At 55.2% G+C, this 14,579-nt stretch overlaps 1 long non-coding RNA gene across 2 annotated transcripts; it reads left to right on the forward strand.

Annotated features, from left to right (window-relative positions):
* Positions 1–3,548: 3,548 nt before the first annotated feature.
* LOC123597495 lies at positions 3,549–11,456 on the forward strand. 2 transcript variants are annotated; one of them, XR_006712140.1, is made up of 3 exons: positions 3,549–3,706; positions 5,584–5,653; positions 9,297–11,456. It is a non-coding gene; the product is annotated as an uncharacterized LOC123597495 (long non-coding RNA). The 2 variants fall into 2 exon arrangements; XR_006712139.1 differs by lacking the exon at positions 9,297–11,456 and adding an exon at positions 6,202–7,812.
* Positions 11,457–14,579: the final 3,123 nt, after the last annotated feature.

Raw genomic sequence — 14,579 nt, forward strand, 5'->3', positions numbered from 1 at the left:
TGCCCTCCTAGGAGAATCTTACCTTTGTAAGGGGGTTCCAGAGTTGGGGGGAAGGGCGCAGAATCAGAAGTAAGAGTGGAGAGAATCCAGGAGGGTGAGTTAAGCTCTGGAATGAAGGTTGGGGTGGTAGGGAGGTGGGGGGCAGAGGCGGTGGCCAGTCTGGGGTCAGGGGGGGCGTGGGCTTCCAGCCGGGGGAAACAGCCCCGGCTTTGCACAGCCCTTGGGTGGCTCCATTCCTGGGATTCTCAGGGACCCGACTCTGCTGGACCTTCACCCCTCAGCCTGCACCCCTGTTCTCTTCTCCCACCTCTGCGCTGGTGGCTCTTAATATACAAATGAATTCTACACATTGGGCTCCGGTTGGCTGGAGGAGCTGTGCAGAGCCATGACTTTGGAGGGGCTTCTGGCTTCTAGGGGGAGAACCCCCCCCCCGACACCATTCCCCAAAGCCGCAGGTGCCCAGGGGGTGGGAGAAAAGAGCATGGAGGCAGAGCCAGGCAGGTGGCGTTTGCACCCAGTTCCGCCCTGCCTGGCTGTGTGACCTTGGGCGAACCGCTGCCCCTCTCTGAGTCTCATCTGGGAGGTGCGGGAGGTGACACACACTGACCAGCCGGCAGCCGGACTCCCAATAAATGTTAACTTGATTACCCCTCTTAGACCACCTTCTCCTTTGTTACTGGGGCGTCCACAATATTTCTGGTGCGGAGTCAACTCCCACAAAGTAAGCACTGTTCTTTGCCGTTATTCTTCGCTTCTTTGTTAACGCAGTGCGTATTTTTCCTACGTTCCCCTGTGCTGGAGAATCCCCTCATTCCCCTGTCCTGGCCCACACCAGCCCTTTGAGGACTCACGGCATCTGCGTCCCTGCAGAGCAGGATAACCTGACTACGACTGAGCACCCAGCAAGTCCAGTCTCAGCGAGGTGCCCAATTCGAAGAAACGGTCCAGCAGCCAAGAATGATCTTAGAAGGAATTTCAGTTTTTATTTCCATCTCTCAAAAAAAAAAAAAAAAAAAAAAAAGAGGGAGGTAGGGGGGATCCCGTTTCTAGCCCGGGCAGCTCTCCCCAGCATCGCCATTTCTCACCATGGAGGACGGCAGAGCCTGTCGCCAAGCCAAACCTCCCCGCGTATGCTTGCCAGGCTGTCCCCTCAGCCTCCTCTGTGTGTCACCAGCTCTGCCTCCCGGTGATGGATCCAGGGACTACTGTTCCCAGCCATGCAGCCTGGGTGCGGCCCTTTCCCCGCCAGGAGCCGCTCCCGCGTAAAAGGGGTCCCAGCCGTGCACCCCTCAGGGGTCGTCAACGACCAGAGATGCTGCGAAGAAGCCGGAGCTGGCGTGGGGATCGGCATCCCGCCTCCCAGGGCCTCCAGGTCACCGTGAGGCTGCCGCTGTCCTGGTCCCGCATGGGTCTGGCTGGGGAGGTCATGAACCTGACTCTGCACTGTAGGCCACGCCCCCTCAGCAGCCGCTGGGGACCTTTAGCCAAGGGGTGATATGATCTGACTTCTATAAACTCAGCCTCAGGGGGAGCCTTCCAGGCCGCAGGGAGAGGGTGCCCGGCTAATGTCTATGCCTCTGCGTGGCTGAGGCAGGGCTAAGAAGTTTAGACCGTGACCTGAGGATGTCGTGGTGGGGCGTGGGAAGGGTTTCCAGCGGGAAGAGGGGAGAGTCAGCTTTGTGCCGCTGAAGATCGCCCCGGGGCAGAGTGGAGGGTGGCCTGGAGGCCACAGGCTTGCAGGTTGTTCCTGCACGGAGCCAGGGCACCAGGGGATTCAGCCAGAGGACCAGGGAGGGGCCCAGTGGTCAGGACGGGCCCCAGGTCAGCATGGGTGGGAGCAGCACCCAGGTTGTGGGCTTGACGCGGCAGAAAAAGGCTTCTCCAAACTCCCAACTAACTTCAGTGTCTTCCCCGAATGCTACAGCCGCACGGACAGGCAGGGCTCAGCAACCATGGAGCTGAAGAGCTGGGACGAAGGGAAGGTCCGCCAGGGCTTTGCCACGAGGTGAGGAAGGAAGGAACATTCTGTCAACCAGAACCGGCGCAGGGAAACCTGACGGGACTGGAGAAATTTCCTCCCACCGGAAAGTTGGCGGGGAAATGCTTCCGTTTCCATGACACCTTTGTATTTTATAAGAGACCATGTGACCGTTTCCGCGCTGGAAAGCCATGAATGGAAACTTCCAGCGGCTGTTCCTCTTCCAGGCACTAAACCGTGGAGGAAGCTTCCGTCCCCAGCTCGCTGGTGCCTGAAGGTCTACCCTTGGAGCGTCATTCCTAAGGCTTGAGGCTTTGTCCTTTATTAAAATGCCAACGACTGCACAGAAGTCATGTCTTCAACGCAGACGCATTTTCATTAATTCAGCGAATATTCATTGACTTCTTGGTGGAAGCCAAGCAGTATCTACAGGCTGGGAATAGAGAGATTAATTACGACTTGTCACAGGGCGTCCGGGTGGCTCCGTCGGTTAAGCGGCCGACTTCGGCTCAGGTCATGGTCTCACGGTTGGTGAGTTCGAGCCCCGCATGGGGCTCTGTGCTGATGCCTCACGCTGATGGCTGATGCTCTGGCTGATGGCTGCTGGAACCTGCTTCGGATTCTGTGTCTCCCGCTCTCTCTCTGCCCCTCCCCGGCTTGTGCTTAGTCTTTCTCTCTCTCTCTCTCAAGAATAAATAAAACACTAAAAAAAAAAATTAATTACGACTTGTACGAGTCCAAACCTCAAGGAACTGGCAAACTCCGTGTGTACTAGGGGCGGGGGCCGGGGGGGGGGGGGTGGTTGATAACAGGCACCCTGACCATAATGGCGCGGCAAGTTACGGTGGTGGGGCCGCCAGCAGGGGTGACCTATTTCATAGTTGGAGCTGAAGCAGTGATCTAAAGGATGAAGGGCAGGTAGGGGTGGTTGAGAATCCTAGTGGGAGGGCACGGCCAGAGCAAAAGAATGGGGTCATGAGCCAGTATGGTGGCACATGGGGATGACATGCAACTCAGCAGGCTTGGACTTCAGGCAGGACAGGAGAGGTGGGACCGGAGCCACAGGGCGGGCTTCTCATTGATTGGATGAGAAGTCATCACCGGACGTGGCTTCTGTCACAGCGCTTTGCTCCCTCTCTTGCTTCCCCCTTCACCTCCTCCCACCAAGCCCGCAGCCCTGCCCTTAGGGGAACTGCCCTGTGCCTCTCTCAGCCATGTGGTCAGTATGACCCACCCCCAGCTCCAGGGGTGGGGCCTGGTTGGCTTATGTAGTCTGGCCCCGCCCATCCCGCCAGTACCTGATTGGCTCAGGAAAGGGCACGTGACCCAGCTCAGGCCAATGAGAGGCCAGATGTTTGCCAGGGGTTCTGGGAAAGGACTCCTCCCCTCTCCTCCAAGGGAGCTCCCAGATACTTCTGCCCTTTCCTTCTGGCTCCAGGGAGGGAGGGTGGCAGAGGCCAGGGGTGAAGACGACATGGGGAGGAGGCAGAGAGGAGAGAATGTTGGAGAAATGGGGTCTGGGTAGACCTACCCCTGCTGTTCTCAGCTGAGCCAGCAAATTTTTTTGCTTAGCCGGTTTGTTGTTACTTTCAGGTGAAACTTTCCTCGCTGGTGCCGGGCATTTCTGGAGGACAGCATTGGGTGGAGCTGAAAAGGAGGGGCCCGCGGGTGCCTGGACCTGGATGGGGCGGGGTTGGCCAAATCCCTTCCTTTGGATTCCACCTCCAGGTACAGTTCTTATCATGAGTGAAGCTCTTTCCCCAGGAAACATCTCCTGACCCCTAACACTGGCAGGGCGCTGGGATGGCAAGTCCTGGTCGGACAGGCCAGCATCAGCAGTCCTCGGTTCTATTCTAACCCATCCTCTGTCAGACTGTAAGGCCCAGTGGAACCACACACCCTCTCTGGGCCTCCATTGGTGATTCATCCGCCAGCCCCCAGACGGAGCTCCCAAGGGCAGGGTGTTTTCCAAGCCAGCCCTGCAGCCCTAAGAGCAGGTGTCAGTGGGGCTGTTGACCAGTCGGTGTGGGAGTTGCATTTTCCTGCTCTAACCTCCCACGGTCAAGACCGTGTGTGATGCTGACAGGGACCAGCTGCTCTTCCTGTGTCCACCCCCAAGAGCCTCCTGGAGCCCCCAGCCCCGTGTTGGCCCAGCAGGAAGAGATGTAACAGGAGAATTAGCATCCAGGCCGCATGGCAGAGGCCTCAGTTCACATAGAGTCTCTAGTGCTTTGGAAGGCGCACTGAGCCACAATTATACTGCAGGGTGAGAAAAATCCCCCCCCCACCCCCACCCCCAGAGGTCAGCCATGTACTTTTTAGCTGCAGCTGACCTGGGCAGCCAAGCTCTGGGATTCTCTGCTTGGTCCGCTCATTAGTGGGGGTGGAGAAGGAAGTCATAATGAGGGCCCATGCCTGGGGACGAGACTCAAAGAATGAAATAAATCAGTGGAGGCCAACCCAGAATTCTTCCCTTAAAATAGCAGAGCCACCGCTCTGCCCTGGTCGGGGGCATGGGCTGCATCAGAGTGCGGGGCACATGTCTGCGTTCACAGGCCGGAGCAGAGAGGCCAGGCACGGGGAGACGGTGGCTCTGGGTCATCTCAGGTGCCTCAGCAGGAAGTAGGCAGAGCGCAGAGGGGGAGGGCTCCAAGCGGGGTGCGGTGGCCTTGGGAGGGTTATAAGGTTAAGAAGAGTCGTCACGGAACATTCCATTACTCATTCCTTCGTTTATTCACTGTCTCGCCTCACCAGCACAGAAATTTCCGGTTGCTGGTGAGGAAGGTGGCCACAAACAGAGAATCCCACGAGAATATATAATGGCCCAGTTGTAATAAGGATCATGAAAGCAATTATAGAGGATTGGAAGATGTTAAGGCAGACATAATCGACATTTATCGTGCGTGTATCTCAAGCCTCACAGTAAGCCAGCAAGGAAGGGGCGATCACGGGAAGCTGAGGCTCAGAGAAGTTTCACAACTTGCCCAAGGCCGCCCAGCTTACAAGTGGTGAGGTTGGGACCCCTGACAAGTTAGGTCTGTGTTCCTAGGAGCACACAGGAGCGCCCCTCCCTCTTGCACCCCAGCCCCCGCCCCAGGAGAGGGTAAGTCCGCGGTGGAGAAGTCCACAGTACCTCCTAACAGGATCGGACCTGGGGACTCTGACTTGGCCCTGAGAGTGATGTTCTTCTGCATGAGACCCAGTCTGGAGCTGTATTTGCCATCTAGAGAAATTGTCCCAACTCAGCGGCCCCAAAGCATCAAGAGAAGGTGGGCCTGTTAGGGTAGGCTTTGCTTTCTGGCTGCGGGGAGTCGTGCGGCTCACTCAGTGACCAGTCCCCTGGAGGCAGGAAAATCGTAGAGCCCAGCCTCCAAAGAGCAGATTGTCGGCCTTCCGTAGCCAAATCCCAGAACGGCTTTCCAGGAAGAGAAAGTGTGGTTGGGTTTGTCTCCTGCCTCTATCTCTTACTAGCTGGGTGATCTCAGGCAAATGACCCAACCTCTCTGAGCCTCTTTTCCCTCCTATGTGAAGACTCGCTCATCACCAATGTAGAGCCTGGCTATGGGGCACAGCATCACGGGTTTCCCCGCCCCCTTCACTTTCAGCTAGACCCCGTGGAGCCTGGTTTTCCCATTTCTGCCCCTCTGCTGAGCCATTCTAGAGCCCCTACCCATGGTGAGTCAAAGCAGTGAACTGAATCCAGGCTGAGAGAAAACTAACTGGAGAGTAGGGAGGGGCCCCACAGTGATGGACCTCTAGCTGGTTGTCCTGGGAACCTGCATGGATGCTCGTGGGGACACGATAGGCTCATTCCCGTTGTGGGCTGGGGGACCCAAACGGCATTCGCAGTTTGGGCTAATGCAGGGACGGGGAGATAGGGGAAGGATAAGTCAAGAAAGGGACAGATTGGAGGTGATTCGCTGAGTGTTGTGTCCACAGAGTCAAGGCCGGACAACCTTTCCTACCAGCTCCAGCCCCATCTTACAGATGGGGAAACTGACACTCAGCAGGGGGACAGGACTCGCCCGGACCGTGCTCCCCGTTGGGGCAGAGCTGGCACCAGCAGCTGAGGGCCCCCCACCTCTCACTGCTGCCTCCTAAGGGTGGATCCACATTCCCAGCTGGCGACACTCAGCTCCCATCTCTGGGCGCTTCCAGGCACCCAGCCCCTCACTAGGGGGTTTGCTGGCATTTGCTCACGGGGTTCTCTTTTGACCCTCCAGGAAGGGCGTGGAGACGACAGGGTGTTTCAGGCCAGATGTGAGTGGCAGGCAGACGCGCAGAGTCTTTGAAGGGGCGGAGGAGGTGAAACTCACAGCCCCACCTCGCGGCTTCACTGGCGGAGCCGGGAGTTCAAGTGCATCACAGACCTTATCTTGTCCCTCCTCACGCCAGCCTCCAAAGGCAGGGATTGCCCTCACTATCGTGCAGATGAGGGCACTGAGGCCCGTGGCACTTGTGGGACATGCCTGAGGCCACCCAGCTGATTCCCTGTCTGAGCTGGGGTGCTTGGCTCAGGCCAGGCTCTCTGCCAGGTGTGGCTTGTGTGTGTTAACTCAGTCCACACAACCACCTAATCCGGGAGGGACTGTCATGATCCCCATGGTACTGACGAGCAAACACCAGCACAGGGAGGTTCAGGGACTGCCCCAAGGTCACAGAGCTTGCCAGTGACAGAGCCGAGTATCAACCCCGGGGCCACCCGATGTCAGAGCCGATGCTTCAGCCAAGGGGCAGCAAAGCTGCCTCAGAAGCTGGTAAATGATGGAGCAGGGCTCGAACCGCTGGCAGCCTGACTCCAGAGCTCCCACCCTCTCTACCATCAGACGCGAGGGACTGAGGAGAGAGGCCCAGGCCTGGGCCCCAGACAGAGCCGGACGTGCTGTGGCAGGCATCCAACTTCCAGCCCGGCCAACGCCTTGGAGAAGGGCCAGAGGCAGGGGAAAGCCCCCAATCAAGGCCTTCCCAGAGCTGGTCCTCAGGCACCCCCGGGGCAGGGACCAGCCTGAACCTGCTGAGGGGAGGACGACAGTCAAGTCTCCCCAACCCGTCCCAGAACAAGGAATCAGACTCTCCTGCGGTGGGGCTCAGAGACCTGCGGTTCCGAGAGCCTCACACGTGATTCTGAAGCAGCCTTCAGACCCCAGCTACCACCTGGGACCCGTGGCCAGAGTCCAGCTTAGAAAGTCTGGGGTATCAGACCCTATAGAGAAAAGCGACAACAACAGCCACACGTTGTATGCGCCAGGAACATAGCCTGTCCTCCCGTAAGCCTCATCTCCTCACAGTGACCCATGAATGAAGGGGACTCTTGCCAACCCATTTTCCAGATGAGGGAACTGACGATCAGAGAAGGAAGAACCTGCCCGGGTCACCCAGCCGGTGAGGGAGAGCTGGGACTCACACTAAGCCTGGTCTTAGGCCTTCCTCCCTTCCTCCCTCCCTCCCTCCTCCCCTCTCTGCAGGAGGGCCTGGGGTGACACTGAGAGAGGGAGAGGGCTCCCACCCAGAGAACTCAGAACTCCTTCTCCATCCAGCTGAAGCCAAGCCCCCTCTCCCGCAGTGAGATCATCTCTGCTTCATTCATCACTCATTCCATTCGTCAAGCTAGTAATTAGAAGGTTCTGCTCCTTTAATAATCTCTCACAGCAAAAAAAAAAAAAAAAAAAATGGGGCTGGGTCAAGGGTAGAGGTAGAAGACAGAGGCCCCATCCTGTGCAAGCCACCCACATTGTGTGCTAGGAGGCATCTCCGGAGAGGGCTCGGCTCTGTGTCCTCATCTGTAAAACTAACCGGGAAGGGACTGTGAGTACCTCTGTGGTGTCTGAGATCTGAGGGTGAGGCTGAGAGGAAGGGGGTGCCGGGGGCAGGTGGGGACATGGGGAAGGGAGTCAGGGGCACGCTCAGAGAAGCACGGGGCTTATGCAACCCTGGGGAGCCTCAGTGAGAGAGAGGGAGACACAGACTCCGAAGCAGGCTCTGAGCCATCAGCACAGAGCCCGATGCGGGGCTCGAACCCCCGAACCGCGAGATCATGACCTGAGCCGAAGTCGGCTGCTTAACCGACTGAGCCACCCAGGCGCCCCTCGTGATGGTTTTTTTTATTTATTTTTTTAAGTAGGCTCCACGCCCAGCATGGAGCCCAACGAGGGGCTTGAACTCACGACCCTGAGATCAAGACCTGAGCTGAGGATCAAGAGTCGGACCCTCGACCGACCGAGCCTGGCACCCCTTCTCGATTGTTGTAATATGAAATAAAGGGCATTTTGTTTTTCCTGAACTTGGAGCGAGGTGGACACCCTAGAAGATGTCTCAGTCCTCTGTTCTGCCTCCTGGCCTCACCCGGGAATGCCGAGCCGTGAGCGTGAGCGGTGGAGCGAGGAGGGGCGTTGTCCGAGGGCGTCGCCTTTACTCCAAGATCTAGGAAAATGCCCCTTATTTTGTATTCAACATACCATGGATAAGTCCTAGAGGATAAAGTTGCATGGTTTTGAAATACCATTCAATTGGGAGGTTCGAACAACAAGTATGCCGGTGGCTGTGGCTTCAGTCTCTGCCTCCTGACACCCTGGGGACACAGAAGCCCTCCCTCCACGTGAGGGGGACCCCAGGGGAATCATCTGGGAATCCCGGCTTTTCAGGAAATGAAGGAGCAGGAAAAAGAGAAGGGCTGTGATTTGCTCTAATGGGGGGGGGGAGGGGGGTGGGGGTGGGGGGAGGGTTCAGAAACCTGTCCCCGAAGAGGGGCTGGAGGTGGGGACACTAGAGACCCAACAGGAAGCTGTGGCAATAACACAGGCGAGGGAGGAGCGGGGTCTGGGAGCAGGAGGGGACAGAGGGGACCCAGGAAAGGGGAGGGAAGGATATCTTGTAGAAGAGCCTCTGCACTTAGGGAGGGAGGACTGTAGGGATAGGGGAGGGAGGAGTCCAGTCTGCATGGGCGGGGGGGGGGGGCGTTTAGCCCCAGTGTCAGCTGTGGGCGGGGGCAGCCAAGTTCAGGATCACAGGAAGAAGGGCGAGTATTTATTCTGCAGAGAAGGGAAGGGTGGGGGAGGGGGCAAGGCCCTCATTGGTGTGAGCGCCCATTTTTACTCAAGGAGGACAGATGGTGCTGATGAAATAGAAAGGGAAACGTTCTACGAGGCCAGTATTAACCTGATACCAAAAGTTGCCGTAAAGAAAACTGCAGAACAATATCCTTCATGACCCCACGTGGCCAGTGCCCGTCGCCCCCTCGCCCATCTAAATAATGGTCACCCCCCCCCGTCTCCCCATGTGACCATCATTTCCTCGTGGTTGACCTTGACATTTCTGCCAGATCGTTCTATCGACGCTAACGCTTGCCTTCGACTTATCGTCACGATAATCGTTATCATCACCATTGGACAGTGAACCCCCGACCGAACTCTCCCCTGGAACGGCTGTTACTTACAAATAATTTCTGTTCTCACTAACAACGTGACAAGGAGACAGATGCAACCTGTTCGGGCTCGGTGGTCTGGGAATCCGTCCTGCTGCAGCACCCCACGCACAAGCCCCTTTGCCCTCCGGTCCCCACCGTCCGGTCCACAGGGCGGGCTCCCCAGCCCCTCGCTGAAGGAGGGGAAACCCTGCGTGGGTTTTGCCGCTGCCTTGCTGGCTGCTGCATGCTGGGAACTTGCCGACATCACCATGCGGACAGTGTTCACGACAACCCAGGGTTCGGACCGGCCAGCGACTTGACCAGAATCCTGCAAATACTGAGTGACGAGCCACCCGTTGGCCTCGGGTCTTTCCGATTCCAGAGCCCACGTTTTTCACCGACATATGGGGCCAGAAGTGCTCCCTCTTCCGTTCCTCCTCTCTCCTCCCCAGCTCTTCGCCCACAGCCCAGCACCCCCAGCGCCCCTTGGACAGGCAGCTGGGGATCTGAGATGCCGCGTCACTTGCTGGGACTGTGAGAGGAACTTGGCTTTGGAGACGCCCTGACCTCATGCACCTGAGCCCCCAGAATCCACAGTCCACCCCTAGTTTGGGAACCACCTGTCTGGGGATGACACACGGGTGTTCCCTTCACTTCTAGCAGCTCAGACGTGCACCCAGGGTAACCCTGAGCATCACCTGCTGCAGATGTGTGAGTGACGATCACGCTGCGCCCGGGGTTACTGTCACACGTTTGTTCCAAGGAGCATCTCTTCTGGGCGTCTGTGACCCTCACAGCATCCTGAGAAGTAGAGCCTCACTTAGGCCCCTTGAACGGGGAAAACAGGCTCACAGTGATTTTTGAAGCCGGAGGACTCCAGAGTTCCTTCAGCTTCTCGTCGACAGATAAAGAAGCTGAAACCCAGAGAGCAGTGACCAGAGAGTGTGGGGCCGAGCTGGCACCAGATTCCAGGCTCCCTCGGTCCCCAGGCCGGTGCCTAAACAGAATGGCAGGCATCCCGCGGGCCAGTCCTGGATGTTGGTGGTTTTTTGTTTGGTTTTGTTCTTTAGCTTCAGCAGGTTCCCAGCCTGCCTGATCTCCTGAGAAGCTGGAAAGGGGCGGGGTGGGGTGGGGGGGTCGGGGGGCAGATCTGCCTGGATTCAGATCCAGGTCGGCCACTGCCTTGGGGCGTGTGACCTTGGACGGCCCCTCCTTTGCCTCCACAGGCCTCAGTTTTCTCGTTTTTCTCATCTGTAAAACCTCTCCCGGGACCAAGGAGCTGAGTCTGCGGCTCTGGCCTTCTGGGTGTGCTCCGAGCGTACCGTTCCCCCAGGGGCCTCGAAGCCGGACGTGGTCTACACCACTGCTTGGCTTGGCACAATGCTCCACTTCCCCAGCAAAGATTTTCATTCCTCCTGCTGGAAAGTTGGCTCCATGCATTCGGGCTGAATAAGTTGATTTGTAGAAATTACCCTTTCCTGGGGCTCCTCACATCAGAAGCAGCAGGTGGGTGCTCTGAGTGCTTCTGAATGCGCCCCGGAGTCCAGCTGGGACAAATCTATCCCTCCAAAGCGACATCTGCTGGAAGGTGGCATTGAATTCTGTCACATTATAATAGCTTCTCCCTCGGTTCCAGTAACCTTTATTTAACCGGCGTCGGAATCTCCCCTCGAGAGGCGCACGTCCTTGTCTGGGACTTTTTCTGGCAGGAGGGGTCCTGGGAGCCCACTGTGTTACAGAGGACGGAACCCGTGATGCCGGCAGAGTGAGGGGCCACGGAGCCTGGCAGGGGGGCAAGGGATAGGCCTGATGGGGGAGGAGAGGCTGGTTGAAAGGGCCACACTGATGGGATGACTAACTCTGCAGGGTCTGTCACCCTGGATGGGCGCCCTGGAGACTGTCGTTCATCCATTCACTTTCTCACGCACTCACTCAACAAACACTTGCGGCCAGGGATGGCTGAGGGATGTGCAGGTGAAGGGGGACACAGAGGTGAGTGAGAGCTGTTCTTTACCCTCAAAGGGCTCAGGGTCTGTCACAAAAGATAGACTCTGCCTCAAGAAATACAATAATAGACACCAGGGAGCAGGAGAAGAAGCATAAACTCCCTTGGGGGACAGGTGGGGCCGGTGTGGGGCAGGTGGGACAGGTGGGGGGGGCAGGTGGGGGACAGGTGTGGGTTAGGTGGGACAGGTGGGGGCAAGTGGGGCAGGTGTGGGTAGGTAGGACAGGTGGGGGTCTGAGGGTAAGTCCCCAAAAGCAAACCCTGAAACAAGGCTCTGGTACCAATAGTTTACCTGGGAGATGAGCCCAGGTAAGAGAATGGAGAGACCGAGCAGGGAAGGGAGAAAAGCTGTGAGTGAGTCACAGCGATGGGCACCCGGGACCCAGGGCCATGTGGAAAGCACCCCGGTGCCACCCTCCTGGAGCGGGGGAAACAGCACTTACCTGCTGACTCCCAGGACATTAACTGCCCCCTACACTTGGAGAGAACACCCAGTGGGTGGGCAAGGAGGAAATGGAAGGAACTCAGGGGGCCAGGGGATTTGAAGGGAAGGATTTATTTCAGGCTTCCATGTGGGGAAAGTCAAGCAGAGAAGCCTTGGGAGTAGAGCTGGACAAGCTGAGAGAATGGAAGAGAGGGGAGATGGCCGCACGGACAGGCCCCCACAGAGGGGGGAAGCGGATTGATCCACGGACGGTTGGCCTTCCACCGGGGGAAGCGGGTCTCGTCCAGAGATGTCTGAGAATGCGAAACCACTCATCGGTAAAGAGACGGGCATGGGCGCGTCAGGGCGCTCTTTTCCACGTGGGGAGGACGTCCGATCCAATGCCAAGAGTGAGGGGGCCGATGACTGGACAGAGGGCTTCAAGAGGGTGGTGGCCAAAAACGGCATTTGAGAAGCAGGGCGGTGGACACCACCCACAGGAAGGTCAGAGTAGGGACGGTGCCAGCTGAGGTCGGCATCTGCTCCTTCACAGCAGCACAGTCGTTTCCAAGGCAGCCCCCTCCACATTCCAGGACCAGAATGGCGAAAGCAAATGGTCACGTTGGTCCTCTGCTGGGCTTGGAAGGACATGGGTAGCTAAAGAGGACACCGGCCAATGGTGGGTGAGTGATGTGAGGTGGGATCTTGCTGGCTCCCCATCGCCTCTCCCACCTGAGGTCCAGGGAGTTGGGGGAAGGGGGGGTAGGCAAATCCCAGCTGGGAGTTGGAGGACTGGACTCTCGGCACTTGCTTCGTGACCTTGGGTGAGTCCGTTCCCCTCTCCGGGCCTCAGTTTCCACATCTATTCATTGAGATGACGAGACCTGACCAGCTAGTTTCACAGGGGTCCCCAAGAGAATCACATTAATTAATGTTTTGATGGGAGAAGTCCTTTGGAGGCTGATCAGAGCCGCCCCTCATCACAAATCCTCCCCTTCTTCCGTGGGAACCAATTAACGAATTCAGTAAAACTTCAGGATGCAAAATCAGCATACAAAATTCAGTTGCATTTCTATATACTAACAATGAGCTATCTAAAAAAGAAATAAAAGGGAGCCTGGGTGGCTCTGTCGGTTGAGCATCCAACTCTTGGTTAGCCAGCTCAGGTCATGATTTCATGGTTCAGTTCATGGGATCTAGCCCCGCATCAGGCTCTGCCCCTCCCCCACTCAGCACACTCTTGCATATGACATGTGCGTGCTCTCTCTCTCTCTCTCTCTCTCTAAATAAATAGACAAACATGAAAAAATAGCACAAAAAACAATAAAATACTTAAGAATAAATTTAACCCAGGAGGTGAAAAAGCTATATATATATACATATATATATATGTATATGTGTGTATATATATATATATATATATACTGAAAACTATAAAACACTCATCAAAGTATTTGAAGACAGAAATAAATTATAAATATATTTATAAATTTATACAGAAATAAATTATATATAATTAAATTATATGTAATTATATATTTTATACATTTATATATACATATATAGTATATATACACATGTATGTATATTATATATGCATATATAATATATATAATTATGTATATATATTATATATATATAATTCCATGTTCATTGATTAGAACAGTTAATATTGTTAAAATGTCCACACCGGCCCAAAGCTATCTATAGACTGGATACAATCCCTGTCAAAACTTCAATGGCTTTCTTCACAGAAATTTTTTTAAAAACTCTTAAAATTTATATGAAACTGTAAAAGACCCCAAATAGCAAAAGCGGTCTTGACAAAGAACAAAGCTGGAGGTCACACTTCCTGTTCAAACTACATCACAAAGCTATCATGCTCGAAACAGGACGACAGTGGCATAACAGGCACATAGCCCAGTGGGACAGAATAGACAGCCCATGGGGCGCCTGGGTGGCTCCGTCAGTTAAGCGTCTGACTTCGGCTCAGGTCATGATCTCACAGCTGGTGAGTTCGAGCCCCGCGTCGAGCTCTGTGCTGACAGCTCGGAGCCCGGAGCCTGCTTCGGATTCTGTGTCTCCCTCTCTCTCTCTGCCCCTCCCCTGCTCACGCTCTGTCTGTCTCTCTCTCTCAAAAAATAAATAAACATTAAAAAGAAGAAGAAGAGGAAGAAGAAGAAGAATAGAGAGCCCAGAAATAAACTGACATTTGACAAGGGAGCCAAGAACACTCACTGGGGAAAGGATGGTCTCTTGATGAACGTTGTTAGGAAAGCTGGATATTCACGTGCAAAATAATAAAATTAGCCCCTACCTTCCACCACTCACAAAAATTCGACTTAAGACTTAAACATAAGACCTGAAACCAGGTCTCCCTAGAAGAAAACACAAGGGAAAGGCTCCTTGACATTGATCTTGGCAAAAACAAAAAAAAAAAAAACAAAAAAAAATTGACAATGATTTCTTGGATATGACGCCAAAAGCACAAACAGCAAAAGCAAAAATCAAAAGTGGGACTACGTCAAACTGAAGCAAAAGGAACAACGAACAAAATGCACAGGCGGCCTACGGGATGGGAGAAAATATCTGTACACCGTATACCCATAAGGGGTTAACGTCCACAAGGTATAAGGAATTCATACAAGTCAACAGCAAAAGACCAAATAATCTGATTTAAAAATAGGCAGGGGACTCTGGCCATTTTTTTCTCCAAGAAGACATCCGGACGGCCGACGCAACGCAGGAAAAGATGCTCCACGTCACTCAT

This window comes from Leopardus geoffroyi, chromosome C1, assembly GCF_018350155.1.
Source record: "Leopardus geoffroyi isolate Oge1 chromosome C1, O.geoffroyi_Oge1_pat1.0, whole genome shotgun sequence".
In the NCBI taxonomy this organism is placed as follows: Eukaryota; Metazoa; Chordata; class Mammalia; order Carnivora; family Felidae; genus Leopardus; species Leopardus geoffroyi.